Source organism: Felis catus, chromosome B2, assembly GCF_018350175.1.
Source record: "Felis catus isolate Fca126 chromosome B2, F.catus_Fca126_mat1.0, whole genome shotgun sequence".
In the NCBI taxonomy this organism is placed as follows: Eukaryota; Metazoa; Chordata; class Mammalia; order Carnivora; family Felidae; genus Felis; species Felis catus.
Window position 1 is genome coordinate 78,770,275 of NC_058372.1, and position 16,762 is coordinate 78,787,036.

At 40.4% G+C, this 16,762-nt stretch overlaps 1 long non-coding RNA gene across 1 annotated transcript; it reads left to right on the plus strand.

The window, feature by feature from the left end:
• Nucleotides 1–417: 417 nt before the first annotated feature.
• LOC123385702 lies at nt 418–3,711 on the plus strand. Its single transcript, XR_006598666.1, has 3 exons — nt 418–2,211; nt 2,844–3,050; nt 3,507–3,711. It is a non-coding gene; the product is annotated as an uncharacterized LOC123385702 (long non-coding RNA).
• The last annotated feature ends 13,051 nt before the right edge of the window (nt 3,712–16,762 follow it).

Sequence of the window (16,762 nt, forward strand, 5' to 3'; positions counted from 1 at the left end):
GGGGAAAGAGACAGCTCTATGAGGGTGATATATCCAATGCATAAGTAAGAACAAAACACGTTACGCTGGGGGAAAACATCTCTGGGAAATCAGTGGGACCAAGTGGTGGAAATACTAGCATAACAGATAGGACTACAGCACGTGAAGAAAGGCAGTCGCCTTTTTCTCCACACCTCTGCAGCCCCTGCAAAGCAATAACATCAAACCAATTACACAATAAAATATTTAGAACATATTATCTAGTTTAACCTGCAAACACAGTGATAGACCTTGGCATTTTCCATTGCTTATAGTTTCTTTGTAGACAGAATTCACCCCATTAGGTGACAGATGTCCTTGATACTAAAATAACATTCAATCTTTCTTCTTTTTTTTTTTTTTTTCAGATGCAAACCAGGGACATTTGTGATTTGCTTTCATAGTGTCTAAAGCGCTTGGGCTTTTAATTGATTATTTTTTACAACGGCCAAGCTTGCCATTGGAGAATTCTTTGAATTTTCAAACAAAGCCCAATGCCACAGAAACCCTGCAGAGTCCCTGAATAAAGCAATATTATACCCCGAAGAAAACATTTGATTTCAGGAGCAGCCGTGCTAACATTCATCAACAACATCCTTCACTGCCCCCAGTAGATGCACATAAGTGGACTCCTGGTGGACAAGATTGTCATGTTCCACAAACTTCTAGTTCTCTCTACACAAGTATCAAGTTCTCAGACTGCACTTACTGACCAGAGTCAGAGAGCCCACAAATAAGTCAAATTATCAGAAGGCAGTAGCTCTGTACCGGAACCACAGGAGAAGATAAACAGCCTTTATGTGCCAACCTGGTTTCCTTAATACCTTCCATCTAAAGGATCTGTGTGCCAAAATCGGGGAGATTATGATGGCAGGGTAGAATCATCTAAGTCACCTTTGCCCCCTGAACACTGTGCATTGTCTACAGTTGAATTGCCAACCTTTTAATCCAAGCTTTTTGAGTGCTTTTCGTGAACAAAAATAATAATAATGATAATGCGTTAAAAGAATAGCTTCCTATCCGAACACATCTTCAGATCACCGCTGGGTGACCCTTTCATTCTTCTTGGTGCAGCAGCCCATAAACATGAAGGGACAGTAGACATCTAACATGCTAGAAAAACGTCTTTAATCCAACATGCTGTGACACTAATGGAATACATCTCAGACATGGTAATATTAAACTATTTGCTTTAACTCTTCCCGTTGCTGGCAATCGCACTGTGACAAGTGTCATCTTCAACAAGAAGATAACCTTAAACATTCCATTTTGGCATAAATATCTTTTACTAGCAATAAGTAATCCAAGAAAAACAAGTGCTTCTACATAGATTTCCCTTGCATACACTGACCTAAAGTAAGGAGACCACAAAGACTGACTTATTAACAAGATGTTTTGAAGCCAATACTCAGGAGTGCCTACCCTTCTGATTTCCATTTGTAAATATTTTCTTTTTTTCTCTGCTTATAATGAAATTTGGAGCGAGTGAGACTTTTGATTGGCTTTCGCAGGGTTTTTGGTGGCAGGGAGGCAGAAGTTTCCTCAATCAGGTGTGAGGATCTGACATTTGCTCCTAATTTATGTAGAGTGTGTAATAAAATGTTTGATGTAGGACTTATGTATACATTTGCACTATCTATTCTATCGGTATTTCATTAGTATTCAAAGACTAAAAGGGTTTGATCTCTCTTCCTGTATGGAAGATGGGAATGGGACCCTTTGAAATCCAGCTAACAGAGTGTTTCTTATTGTCACCTGAGATCTGTGACAAAAACATTCCAGAACGTGTTTCCAAAGGGATTGTAGTCAGGCCAAGGAAAACAGTTGGCGGCAACTCGCTAAATTGAGACAAGTCTAAACAAACAAAAAGCTAAGACACAAAGCCAAACATTTCAGGAACCAAGAAGATTCAATGAGAGAAAAGATTTAAAGTAGAAGAAAGTGGGTGACCCAAGTGAATTCTCTTATTTAGGATTCTGACCCTTACTCTTGCTTTTTTAGGACACCTATGGCTCTTGGGCTGGGTGTGTTTGAAGGGGCCAGTTCCGAGTGTACCATGACTGTCTTCCGTATGTAGGCTTTGTTATTTTTACATGGGGACCCAAACATCTCAGAGAACACTGCATTTGGAGATAGTTTTCATCCCATGGAGAGCCTAGAGTATAATAATTTGGATCAAGAAAGACAGATAAGGTACATAATTTTTATTACAGGCATTTAATTCTTAAGTAGATCCACAGGTCTTTAAATCATTCTCTTATGGCTTATATTTGATCTGTCTTTCTAATTTCTTCCATTTGCAGGTGAGAGAATGATGTGTGAGCTAAAAGGATGGAGCTGAAGCAGAAAGATGTAGGGTGGCGATGAACATCTTCACTGTGATTAGGGAAGGGAGAATGAATCCTATGGACAAAAAGTGCTTCGGGTAAATTTATAAAGTTTGGGAGACATCTTAGAAGATTCCTGGTGAGAAAGAATGAGTTTAGTGTATTTGAGAATGGTAGATATCTACCAAAATACTCAGGAGAAAGGATGTAGATGTGAGAGAGAAGAGTGGAGCAAGGTAAGATCCCAGTCCAGAGCCCACAGAAAAGCAAGTTGGTGGTCTTCTTAGGACTACCTGCTAAAAGGCCACCTTTGTCTTTACTAGGCATTGATTAAATCCTTGGACCTTACCATTAGGCTAAAACTAGAAGACCTGAGTTTTTCAAACTGGTGAGGCAACTTAATATCTATGAGCACTTAGTTAAGTCTCTTAGACTGTTTCAATCTACAGAGTTACCTAGTGTAAGAGGGCCTACAACCTCGTTCATCTTTCTTGACAGTTTTTGGGTAGATCACATGAAAAAAGCATATGAAAAAATTTGAAAATCTTAAGGGGGACTTTCAACAACATGGAAGACTGAGAGGACAAGGATGCAAATTCAAGTGCTGGAAAAAAGATTTCTCTACCAATTATTTAGTACATAGCTCAAAAAATGAAAAGGAAATCCAAAGTGGCAGAAGTTAAGAAAGAATCCAAAACCAGAACGGTAAGTAGAAGCTGATGCCACTTGCCCAAGGGAGTTGGGCAGATATATACCTAGAGTCCAGAAGTTGGGTGCCAGAGACATAGCTTTGGACTTGTGTCAGGTTGGAGGCTGAAAAACAACTCTGTGCACAGAGCTTAAAGTCTTAAAGAGCTGCTCTATTTGTAAAGAGATCTAGAAAAACTTTCCCTACCAGCTCAGAAAAACACAAATAAAGCTTACTATTTGTGTAAGGCCTCAAGGGAAAGGGAAAGAGTTGCTTATGAGAAATTTAAAGCCACATGTGGGTTGTGCCAAATGTAGGTTTAGTCTGAATTTATTCTACTAGGGTGGTACAGAAACTTAAACCATGAAATTAGCATTGGAAGCTGATTTTGGACTATCAAATGACTTGAAATCCCCAGTGAAAACACATCTGAAAGGACTCAAAAGTGTTTTATTTTTTTCTCCCACATTCAGAGCAATCAGGATCTCCAGGGAAAAATAGGCTCTGCAGAAGATGAGTTCACAAATTAAAAAATTACAAACCACACGAGGAAATGAATCACCATGAAGGAGAGTCAAGACATAAAAACAAATGAAAACTAGCTACCCAGGTTTTGAGCATAACACATTTGAGACGATGTAGATTTTTTAAGAATTGAATAGAACTTCTGAAAATGAATATAGAGATTAAAATTTTTTACTGTTAAAAAAGGATAAGTAAGGTATGATGAGAGGTTATGTATAAAAAATAGATGTTTTTATTTCACACATTAATGAGAAATATTATGAGAATAGGGGAATTTTATGCAATGTTTATTAATGTCCATTATAAAGATCTATATTAAGTTCTGAAGATACCAAAGCCAGTTTAGATGCAGTCTCTGACCTTGCAGAGATCACATTCTAGGGCAGACCACAACAATGCAGAAAAAGCAATAAAATGTTGTCGATGAATAGGGTACAAAGAGGGTGTAAAGGAGGCAGTGGTCAAGTCTATCTTCTGGGTCTGGGCAGTCAGGAAAAGTTTTGTAGAGCTGGAGATGCCTGAATTGAGTATCGAAAGATGAGTGGATGTTTTCCAGACCCATAAAGAGGGAGAGGCACTAAAAGTAGAAGGTGCATGATGAAACAACATGGTATGTCTAGGCTACTGGATGTGAAGGTGAAGGAAAGGGTAGAGAGGTGAGTAGGGGCAGATCATAAATAGCTTATGGTGATATTTACAAAGAGGTATGAGGAAAGCACAGTAATAAGTAGTTAGGAACCTGGAGTCAGACCCCCTGGTTTCAGTCTTGGGCATAGAATTTACTAGTAATGTAACCTGTCTCCAATTACTTAATCTCTATATTTCAGTTTCTTCCATTGTAAAGTAGGGAAGAATAATATAAACTCTTCAGAAGATTGTTGTCATAATTAAGTGAGATTATATATGTCAACACTTAGCACAGGTTCTAGGCTGTTTTAATGAACATTATCCTTTGTTAGTATAACTCCCATTCTCATTAAGACAGAGAAGATTTTGAGCGAGATGGAAGCAAAAAATTAAGTAATAAATAAAATGGCATTTATTCAATTAACAAGTACCTGAGATAATGTGGAAGAAACTAAGGTTATTGTAGACTGTTCTTTGCCTCGAGACACTTAAATTCTAAAAAAATTTTTAATGTTTATTTTTGGGAGAGAGAGAGAGCGAGCGAGAGAGAGAGAGAGAGAGCGAGAGAGAGAGAGCATGAGTAGGCAAGGGGCAGGGAGAGAGGGAGACACAGAATCTGAAGCAGGCTCCAGGCTCTGAGCTTGAGGCACAGAGCCTGACATGAGACTCAAACCTGCTGACCGCAAGATCATGACCTGAGCCGAAGTCGGACGCTCAACCGACGGAGCCACCCAGGTGCCCCAAGACACTTACATTCTAAATGCAAAGACAAATATTGAAAAGAGGCAGAGGAATATTAAAATATTGAAAGGAGGCTGAGAAAATGATGGTCTTACTTAGCATCACCTGGGAGCTTGTTATAATTGCCATTTTTCAGATTCTATTCCATATCTACTGATTAAAAACTCTGCGTAAGTCCCAGAAATCTGTGTTCTAACAAATACTACAGCTGATTCTGATGCAAGCTAAAGTTTGAGAATCCTTGCACTTGGCTTTTATTTCAAGTTTAATGGAGGGAGCTCTTTACTGCAGTTAAAAACACCCTAACAGCACCTGGAATGGAGCCATTGAAAATTACTTGGCTCCAGGTACTCCTATTGTGCCTTCAGCTTTTCACGGGCTTTTCTGAGGACTAATTTAGATTCAAAGGACCTTGTTTTTTAAATTGAATCTTGGTAAAATCTTAAGGAAGAAATCAATAGCTAATTATAGTCTGTTTGATTTCCCCTCTTCACTACCCTCAGGGGGGTAGAACATGGGCCTGTTGCTTCCAGCAGGGGGCTCCATGATCATCCAGAGGGACAAGGAGAGGTTCCTACCCAAAGACCCGGAGTAGGGGCCAGCCGTACACACAGGCTGACTTTGCCAAGAATACATTCTGTGGATCATGCCCACCATCTGGCCACTCACCTGCTACTTAAAGTACTTAAGTGGTTGGTCACAAAATACCTTCTAAGGAAAGAAGATTGAGGTAATTGTGGGGCTTTTAATTTGTGATGGGGCATACAAATGGAAACAAGGCCAATACCGTGGCCTTCTTTTTGTCCATCCTTCTGAGTAATACTCAACTTTTATCTTATGTATATATTGAAGATATATTTAATGAAGACTTCTTAGAGGGGATGACAGATGGTTAGCCTGCCCAGGGCTACCGCAGGTCCAGGTCAGGCCAGATCAAATGGGCAATTCCGTGTCCCGGACCGCTGACAGAGAGACTGGTGGTGTGTTCTTGGTCCATCCCTGGGGCTGTCCACCCCAAACGAAAGTCAAACTGCTGTCTTCACTTGAAGTTTAAGCAACCGTTTCAGATAAGCATAGCGTCTTTGAGGCTGAACCTAGTCTAGACATAATTTTCATCCCTAAAATTGGTTTGTAAGGTATTTGTTTAGCATTTGGAGGAAGTTTTCCTAGAGACATCTTTTTATCTGTGGTCACTAGGTAACCAGGTCAGTCCATGCCGTGCCTGCAGAATAGCATTAATAGTGATGCTTTTCACTAGACATAATCACTATCTATAAAGGACAAAGAGGAATGCATGTGGATGCCAGGAATTCATCCCTCTCCCTTAATAATAGGGCCAACTGAAAACAATATTTGGTGACTTAGCATTGAGCTGGGGGAAGGGTGGAGAAGGAGAAAGGAAGATGTATTCCCTCAATAAGAGTATAGTGCTTTTCCACTCTATAGTGGAAGAAAATGCTTGATATCAAATATAAGAAGGCCTCTCTTAGTGTTCTACACTGGAGACTGCAAAGCATTTTGATGGGTGGGTGGAGGTGAGAAGTAGATTAAGCTGCAGGTCATTTTAAAACCAAGGGGTAGGGGTGGGGGGTGGGGCTGCCTGTTTGGCAGCATGTGAATGCTGTACTAAAGTAAATTCCCAAGTGGAGACATTGACCTTTTCTTTAGATGAAGGACAAGAAAGTGGTTGACAGATGGAATATCTTTTGTGTGGATAGCCAGAATATTGGAAACCAGTAGGAGATCCCTAATATTTTAATGTAAATTTCAGTAGCATGCTTGGAGTTTGTTTTAGAACCAATCTGTGATAAAAGTGCTCCTGATGACACTTTGCCATGAGAAGTAGGGGATTTCCTAGGTCAAAGCCCCCCCCCCCCCTTGGTATTTGACCAAGGTTAGACCATGCTAGGGGCAACAAGGGTAGGGGTTGTTTGCCACAGAGCCAAGAAACACCCCATGACACAGGGACACTTGTTGAAGTAGAAGGCACCTATCTCAACAGATTTTTCGGGATGGGAAACTGGTTATTTCGGGAACAGATGTTGAGGACAATAAGGAAAGATGAGAATGATTAGTTTCCAAGCTTCAAATGGTTGACTCATTGCCCTTTATGTAGTTTCTTCTGAACACTCAAATGGTGCAAATGGGGAAAACTGGAGATGGAGAGAGGTCAAGTGACTTGCCCAAGGTCACAAAGTGGTAGAGCTGGATTGTGAACCCACGCACTCAGATTCCAGAACCTCTACTCTTAATCAGCTAAACTTCTGTAAACTTAACCGCCTCAGAGTCTCTGGATTTATGGACAAGAGGACACCAGCTTTTTGCAGGCAAACCTCCCACAGGTGGAGGATCCTTTGTATTCTAAACTTTGCACTTAACCTCAGTTATTCTGCAAGTTCAGATATGCATGCAGTGAGCTTGAGGGAATTTTCGAAGCATTGGTTTAATTTGGAATAATTCCATTGGACTGTTTGTTTCCTCACTAGTCTCTGCTTACTGTCCCCACCTTACCCTCGCTACATCATTTAAAGAGGGTATTACAGTGGCTAGAACACTTTAATTCCCAAACCTACTATGTATCTGTACATGACCTTAAAGCAAAGGAATCCTCAGGTGATTCTAGAATCTACATTTGTAAATGGCAGTATCTACATCTGCAAATGGCAGGTAATGGCTATTGCCTGATGGGCTTTTAAAAAGCAATTTGTTTGTAAGTGACTTCTGACTTCTTGGGTCAAAGAATTATAGAAATTAAAACAGAAATGAAAGATTCTGCCACACAAGGCCAGTTATTATTGGGAAATAGAAGAATGTGCCTACAATAAGAACCATGAAGATCAAAGGGCAAATGCATTCAATTGAGTGAAACTAATAAATTATTGGAAAACACTTTCCAAGTACAGGAAAATGCCATATATGTGAGCAACGGCATTATTACTAACTTTGAAAGAATACAGGACTTCTCACATTGCAGCCCATCAAAACCGTCTTTCAACCATTTTTATTCAGAAACAATGACTTACTACAATGTTTATTTAGCAATTGAAATTCTCAGTGCAGACTAAGCACTTACTCCATTGCAGGAACTCTGGAAGCCTAAAAGGCATTAGACTGAGGTGGTGCAAGCAGCCTCCTGGCTTTCTCACATACGAGATCAAGATGTTCCCAGGAGAATTACCAGAAGAGTCGATGTCTGATCTGAAGAGGAAGTTGACAATATATCAGAATGTATACAGTAGACATATATTATTTAAAGCTTAGGCTTTATATAGTGTCATAGGTTATAAGGCTCTCCCCACTAAGCACCAGAACCATATGGCTTTTAAACCTTACTAGTGACATCCTAACAATTGATAAAGAAAACCCCTCTCGTTTCCTATTCAGACAGATTAAAAGAATTGAAGACTTCTTGCTACCCTTTGGTTGTTCAAAGCCTTTCAACTCCCTCCAAATATTTCAAGCTCCAAAATTCCCTATCCTATATCATTACCCAATTAAATCAGCTTCCTTAAGTCAGACATTTACAGCCAATGTGCCAGAAATAGGTTACAGGTACATTGCACAGTCCTTAGGGTGGCCGGGTAGGGTTTCAGGGCAGTGGTTTCTAGCCATGAGCAGCTGCAGCAATCGACGGTCACGTAATTGATACACAAATACTTTCTATGCATGAGGTGACATTTTTTTTAAGTTGGGGAAGAACTGTCCTGAGTATTGCAGAAAGATGCTTTCATTATGAGGTCATCTACTACAGTACACATAGTAAGTGAAGTAAAAATGCTTAGTTAAAAATACATATAATCGAAGCTATTATTTAAAACATGTATGTATACTAAGGTATGAATGACTGAGAAGTTCAATATGTCATGAGGACGTTTGCAATCTTGCAATAAAGGATCTTGTTCATCCGAACTCATTTCTAATGAAGAAACCACAGCTTCTCCTCCCCTAGCAACCGCTCATCGCCCCCATCTGTGAGGTTAACATCCTCCACCTTTCCCTGCCTTGCAAACCAGTCCCGTGCAGTGTGAAATGCACAGAATCAATATTGTTTCTTAGCAGGAAGTCTTGTGTCACTTACACTTCTCTATCCTAACACCTAACAGGTGACTTCCTATCTCATGGGGCTTGGTAAAAATAGTCATTTTTGGAGGGAGAAGTGAATGTTGACAAAAATGTAATAGATATTCTAAATCGAGGAATCATAGATCCATGGCTGCAGAGGACTGCATGTGTACTATCAATTATCACAGAACCATAGACCTCCTAAGGGCTTTTATTTTCCTAGGATAGGGATAGATCGGCACAAGTGTTTGTTGAGTGAATAACATATAAATCAACAAATAATCAAATTCTGGTTCATGACAACTATTGATGAGAAATGGAGTAAAAGAATTTGGTCTTTGCGCAGTGCTTTAGCCCAGCTAAACAGTTAAGAACAATGTAGCAAAAAGCAATTGTACCAAAGCATCATAATGTGATATCTGAGAGCTGAGAATCATGGTGCAGTTCTGTTTGGGGAAGTCAAAGGCACAAGTTTTTCAATCTATGTTTCCAAAAGTAGAAGTAAAATTGGTACTGACATAAACACTAGTATCAGTGACATGGAGAAGTTTCAAGTGTGCCGCTGAATCTCCTGAGAAGCATCTGTTTGTTTGTTTTTTATTTCAATGCCTTCAATTTTTTGCATATATATGAACGCTGGAAAAACAGAACATCTATAGCAAAGAGTTTGACTCCATCTATGAATTCTATGCACGGACTGATTGCTACTGAGTCACCCAGGAGGCTCCAGAGACAGTGAGGTGACACTGAATTTGATCACAGAAGACAGAACCATATTTTAAAAAGAATCGTCCCAGCAGGGCAGCTATGTGGCAGAGGTTTGCCACTTTTCTCCTCAGTGTTGGCTGCACACACACACTCCCCTTCAGGCTGTCAGCGCCCTTGGAAGTAGCTTAGGGGGGAGGTGGAACAGAACAAAAGGATCGGGCCTATCGGACGCTGGTGGAAAGACACAGCGCATCTGACATCACTGGCACTGCTCGCTCATTTTCTAAACCCTCCCCAAGAAAACCTTCCGTTAAGACTGCACTTCGCAGACTTAAGGTAGAGCTACGGCAGCGATACCACTTCATCGCAGTTTGGGCCAGGTGGCCCCCCAAGTAGCCAAGAGGACTGCAGGGGCCTCATCTCCGGGGCAGGGAAGAAGTACAGCCAAGCGCAGAGGCTGCTCTTATGTCAGGCCTTGAGCCCGGGCTTGCACCCTTTCCACCGCGGCACAGCAGCCTCGCCGAGCCCCTGTAGGTGTAAGGAGCCACTGCGGCAGAAGACGGTCAGTGGCCAGGGCCGTCCCCGATAGCCTTAGGAGAGGGTCCGGGCTACCATGCTAGGCCCAAGCGCTTAGTCCAGTGGCCAAGCGCTTAGTCCACTTGGCATCCAGTGGACATGGACAAATTCATTGCTAAATGGAAGCAAAATCCCCTCTGGCTTGCTTCCACCTTGTTTATGGTCTTCTCCTTGTTATTTAGGAGCTAATTAGGCAGCCTGCCCAGTGTCTCTGCTCCCAGGCCTGGTGCTGCCCGCCCTCTGACCACTTGCCTGCCTGCTATTTTTGTCAGCAGACCGAGGTCAGTGAGAGAGGGCATGAGACTTTAATAGGCCTCCTCTCCCACTTGTCAGCATCGGTGGAACAATCTTTACAGAATGTTTCATATTTGGCTATCGAGGATTTGGACATCTGGGGATTATTTATGGATTTCATTACTCACTTTATTCCACTCACTATTACTGTGAAGAGCTGGGGCTCGCCTATATCCCTAACACAATGTCAAATTTGTGGCGGGGTCCTGTGCCCTGAAGAACCAAATACGTTCAGTTCGTCAGTCTCTTCACGGCAAACAGTTGTGGGTTAGCGAATACAGAAGGATGCAAGAAACACTTGTGTGGAATTAGAAGGTAGGATGGGCGGAGAAGTGTTAAACTGCAGGAACATCTCACTTTGAACAATAGAGCTGTATCTGAAAAGTTCTTATAAATTGGATTTATAAACATTTAGTTGCATTTTAAATCCACCAGAGGAGTTGACAACTCAAAGCGTACCCTGCTACGAGCTCTTTCGCAGGTGCAAAGTATTTTTGTGAGGAAATAATTCCCTCCCCATTTGTCTTTTTTATGAACTTGAATCTGAATATATCAAGTTGTCTTAAAACACCTGTCTAGCTAAGTCTGCCAAGATGCTTTTCATTGACTACCTGGTAGGCGAACAGACTTATCCTCAAGCCCAGAAGTGCTGATTGTAAATTGGACATAGGTTTTTAATCGGCCACACCTGATTAGGTCCCTACATTTCTTGAACACTCATTCTCTGTATATAGGAGAAAAGCAAATAGACCAGTTCATACAGCCAGGTTTAGAAGCTTCTGCTTTATGTAATGTTAAATCTATTGGTTATTGTGTTTTTGTATATTTGGGTGTATTTGTCTTTACTTTAAGTTTCTAGATCTAATATCTTTGCAAACACTTGAATCAGTCGCCTACAGAATTTTTGTTCAGACCCAGCCAGTTGGACTGAGATCATTTTCATTTGCAAATTTCGTACTCTTTTCTGCGGTTTATACCTCATCCCTGCTCTTCCATCCCTAGACAAAAGCTAGTGTTTCTAGTTCCATTTTCCAGATGACTGCGCTGTCTCTGTCTTTGTTGTCATTTGTGCAGATGGCTTCAGATTTCCAGCACAAATATATAGTGTCATGACAAGTAAGCCCCCAAACTTTCAAGTGTTTAGGAAAGCTGATTTTTCCTAAACTTTTAGTTTCTCTTGGCCTACTGCCTGACATCCATTTGGTTCACTCTGAATATTCTAGCCCTGGATACAAAGGCAAAAACCTTCTTTTTAGACTGACTGTGGTATGTACTGTCAGGGATGATAGCAATAAGAATAATGGCATTGAGCCTCACCAAGGCCCTTGGTTCATGACTGTTCCCTCACTTTGGTATTCTTATCCTTCCACCTAAGATGAGAAATAAAATCTTGGTTACCTGCCTAATCTCCTTAGAAGCAGACCTGGCTCTTCATCGTTAAGAAGGATAGCTGTATGCCTCTTAGAAGAGGAGAGCCGTAGAAGCTGATTCCATGGGTGGGCACCGCATTTTAACCACGGCGTTATTTGTTTCTAGATTCAAACTACCAGGGGCAGTCTGTTAACATGCTCACCAAGCCTCAAGAATTTTCTGTTCTACTGCAAGCATCTCCTGAGGCCACCTTGTTAAAGAATTTAATTTCATAATCAGTTTCTCAGAATCAATATTTCTTTTCCTATTTCCCTTTGCTTGGACATAATGTGATTAGAACAAAGAGCTCTCATGCTTTGGGACTTATCAGAATTGTTGCTAAAGAAAACACTGTCCAACAGTCCTCCTCCCACGTGTGAATTCTGCTCTTCCTCTTCCACTTGGGCATTGCAATGTCTGTGAGAGCCAGGGACCTCAACCAAGCAGGCTTGCGACTGGGGCTCTCGGGAAGCAAATGTGCCCCCATCTTCTTGAGGTGCCACTGGAAGGGGCAACTTGTACCAAGATCTATGTTAATCCATATCTGCTGTCACAGCCACGTTATCTTGTTGTCTGACTAGCTCCTCTCTTCCTGGGTCATTCAAAGAGATATTTGGATTGATCTCATTTCAGTGAATAATGCTAAAATTCATAGGGGTTTTCCTTCTGTTAGGAAACTAAGGGCATTCTGTAAGGCTTTTCTCTAATTCCTCAATCAATAGGAAGAGATACTTGAAAATACTTACATTGGATGACCGAGTAAGACAATTTGCTCATAGTCACCCAGGTTAGAAAGATTGAGATTTAACAAGACAAGCAATCAGAGGCTGAATTGAATGGCTAAATGGCCTCCATTCCTATCTAAACTAATCAGAAATCTGAATGAGGCACAAACCAGAAACATTGTTGTTAGGTTTGTAAATGCAAGTAATAAAATCTATCAAAAGAAAGAAAGAAAGAAAGAAAGAAAGAAAGAAAGAAAGAAAGAAAGAAAGAAAGAAAAAAGAAAGAAAGAAAGGAAGGAAGAAAAAAGGAAAGGAAAAAGTATGGCAACCCCCAACCCCACCCCCTTCAAATACACAAATTTTCTTTGTGTAGACTTTGTGAATATACGTATAGTAAAATCTTTACAAAAACTGTGAAATAGGCAATTAAATTGGGAAAGGATTCATGACAATATTTTAAAGCTTTACTCCCCTCTCCATAGCGTAACTTAAAAAATGTTTTTAGCTGTTTCCTTCCCTTAATAACCTCAAATTCTTAATTGAAGAGTAGTCTGTGTTACTCAATATGAATGAAATAATTACACTTGGGTCAGGTGTAGGGTTGGGTTGCTTTGGAAGGTTTTAAAAGATTCTCCCTCTTAGTCCTTATCTATTTGTCCCCTGAAGGATTTCTGTATCTCTTTGGGCAAACCAGGCAGAAGCAGCAGCAATAATCTTATTTACAAAGGGGGCAGGAGGGCAGAGGGTTGGAGGCCTCAAGGGCTGGTGTTCAATACCATCCCTGTCATCCTGAGATCAGAGGGTTTGCCCCCGCCCAGGTGAATAATGACCAGGAACACTTTGTGACTGATGACTGCTCTGTTTCAGGGGCTAATTGATGTCCCTCAGTTCCTAGTGAATAATGCTCTTTCTAGCAGTGACAGTAATGTCATCAGGAAGGAAAATATGTGGCCAGCTAATAGGGAAACAGGATATGGAACCCCCACCCCCACCTCTTGGCACTCTACTGAGCCAAGTGGGAAGAGATACTCTTACATATGTATACAATGCTTTGTAAAAATCTCTTTGAATTAGCAGAACTGGAGAAAAGGCTCCCTAAACTTTGACCTTTTTTGCCTAATATTATAAATCTGCTCAGGCCTCTATAAATCACAGTGGAGTGCATCAAGAAAAATAAATCTCTTTAGTATCTATGGCCCTTGGTGATCTAGCCCCCGGCCCTTGTCCTCATTACTCTCCTATGGGTACCGTGCCCCAGCCACATGAGACTATGTTTAAATCTCTGGACATATCATGCTCTGTTCAGTCTCTCACCTGCCTCCCCTCCCCACCATAATTTCTCTCCCTATAATATTCTTTATCTCCATCTCCTCTATAACATTCTTTATCTTCCCTTTCTTCTTTTCCTGAATAAGCTCCTACTTGGTCTTCAATATTCAGCTTTAATAATCAATATTCCTTATTCAGTTACTTGTGCCCTTTCTGGTTTCCGATAACTTCCTCTATTTTAGACAGATTGCATTGCACTGAGATTACCTGTTTAAGTGTTCACCTTCTTTCATTAGATGTTAAGTAATTTGATGACTTACTATGGTAGATATTCAATAAATGTTGCTTGAATCGAACAGAATAAATGTAAGCACAGTTTGCTAAATGGTACTGGCTTGTGGCTATCAACTCAGTAATGCAGTAGCTAAGAGCAAATTCAAACTCTACCACTTACTACTTGTGTGACCTTGTGCAGGTTACTATCTGTCAAATGGGAATGATAATACTTCACAGCCTGGTTGAGAGGTTTAAATGAGATGATGCATCTCATAATAAATGAGATAAATGCTGACCATTATTGTTAGTGCCAAGTACAAGGTAGGTTCTCAGTAAATACTTATTAAATTGTATTTTACAATTTTAACATGTCACATTTCATTGACCTCTAGAGAATTATTTCCTAGCTGTCTTATACTATGTACAAGTTAAAAATAAAGCAAGTTTTTTTTTTTTTAATTAAAGGAACTAAAGTGAAAACTTTGGTCTAGGAAGTGGCCAAAGAGCTGGAAAAAAATCGCTATTGTAGGTGGGATCACGATTATATTTGTAGCACCCAGCTCTGAGGATAAAATATCAAACTTCTCCTCAGCCTCTGTTTCAGCTACCCAAAGTGAGGGATGAATCTTCCTAGGCAAGTAATAAAGAATACAAATTTATTTTAACATCCAGAATAGATTTGATCAAGTTCTCTAATTCCTACCATCTGGAGAAGGAAGGAAGGAAAATGCAAGTCCTGGTTAGAGCCACATACCTCCTCACATCCCATGCTCCCTTGCAAAGTGCTGAGACAGGAAGATCCAGAGTTTAGAACTAAAGGACCCAGGATTGAGCTCCAGAGATTCAACTTACTACAAACTACTGATATGAACTTGGCAAGATACTTGACTTCCTGGTGCTACATGTGTGAAAATGTACTGCAAAACAATAGAACTTTGGGCGTTATTTTTACTAGGCATCCTGGTAACCAGTGGTGATGTTTTTAAAGTTTTCATTTCCTAGAGCATGGCAAATTTGCAATAAATACGTGTGGACTGTACGGTTTTAAATGAATAATAAATGGATGACTGGAGTCACTGTGATTTAATAAAAAATACTATGGGATTTGGAACTAAGAAGGCCTGCATTCTGGGGCACCTAGGTGGCTCAGTTGGTTAGGTGTCTGACTCTTGTTTTCGGCTCAGGTCATGATCTCAGAGTTCATGGGATGGAGCCCTATGCTGATAGCACGGATCCTGCTTGGGATTCTCTCCTCCTCTCTCTCTGCCTCTGCACCCCCCTCAAAATAAATAAATATTTTTTTTTTAAAAAAAGAAGGCGTGGATTCTAAACTTAACTATGTGGTGTTTACCTCATTCAGCTTTTATCTGACCTACAATATAAAGGCTAAGAATATATACCTCATAGAGTTGCTTCAGGATTAAATAAAATATATATAAAGTGCCAATGTAAAGTGCTGGCACAGTGTAGCTTCTTTATTCCTGATTATTAAAGGATGGGTGTAGACATTAACTGAATAACTAAGACAAAATGAATTATATGAACATGGACTAATTCGAGTACTTTACATTAGTATAGCCCTCCACAGTTCTCAAGTCTCTTCAGAACATCCGATATCATCTGACACTACTGATATGTTCAGAGCTGGCCACTGATGAGAAAACCAAATCAGATGTGGTAGCTTGTCCGAGGCCAAACAACTAGACAGTGACTGATCCAGAGCTACATTCTGGGTCTAATAATTTCTTCTTGTCTGTCAGTCAAAGCTGGGTGTCTTAGAGATTTGCCGCGATTCTGATATTGGTCAAAAAAGATTGCATACTGGTAAGGAACATTTGAACATTTTTGAAAGGATCAGGCTTACCTAAAGATGTTAGGAATTCTCACATTATTATTATTAAAATAATCTTAAGCGCTGCATTAGCCATCTGTTTCTTAGCACTAAGAAAAAAGTTACTCATTTGCTCTACAAGTATTTGAGCACCCATGTTCAAAGCAATGAACAAGCTACTGCAGTTAATACTGGGGAGTCCCAGGGGCACCTGGGTGGCTCAGTCCATTAAGCATCTGACTTCTGCTCAGGTCATGATTTCACGGTTCCTGGGTTCAAGCCCCACATTGGACTCTGTGCTGACAGCTCAGAGCCTGGAGCCTGCTTCTGATTCTGTGTCTCCATCTCTCTCTCTCTCTCTCTGTTCCTCCCCTGCTTTCTCTCTCTCTCTCTCTCTGTCTCTCTCAAACATAAATAAACATTTTTTAAAAATACTGGGGAATCCCAGAATCTCATTTTTCTATTAACCCAAGACTACATTTGTATATTTTAATTAATTCCTCACCCCATTCCATTCCTTCCTATCATTTTTTTTTCCTTAGGATATGTTACAGGGAACTATGTATCCTATAATCCTATATAGTCGCTCCTTAATATTACCAGAAACTTCTGAAGAACTTAAGACAGTAGCCCAATGACCTGTACTTCTAAATGTTCAGAGACTTACCCATTCTTCACATTTCAT